Source organism: Sorex fumeus, unplaced genomic scaffold (assembly GCF_029834395.1).
Source record: "Sorex fumeus unplaced genomic scaffold, SorFum_2.1 ptg000131l, whole genome shotgun sequence".
Taxonomy (NCBI): domain Eukaryota; kingdom Metazoa; phylum Chordata; class Mammalia; order Eulipotyphla; family Soricidae; genus Sorex; species Sorex fumeus.
Window position 1 is genome coordinate 27,445,104 of NW_026606188.1, and position 353 is coordinate 27,445,456.

A 353-nucleotide genomic window follows, 5' to 3' on the forward strand; every position below is an offset into this window, starting at 1 on the left:
CAGAGCCTGCCTCCTGTCACTCCTTCCCAACGCTCTGCCCAGCCCTGAAAATCTGGATTCTCTTTTTAAAGAAATATGTTTAGAGAGAAAAATAGACCATGAACAGCCAATAGAAAATAGAGCAGAGCTTGTTGAGATGGTCCTGTCAGCTACTCGTAGTGTTAGCCCTAAGGATCACTTCTTATTTCCAAAGATTTCTTTCCATTCATTTCTATTTCTATATTATTTTGGTTTGCCCCATTTATATATTCTGTCTATATTTGTTCCTAAAATGAATTGCTACACTTTCCTTTCGGCTCTCTATGTAATCTCATGGGCTCAACAATTTGATAGTAGGTTTTGGGATGCTCTCA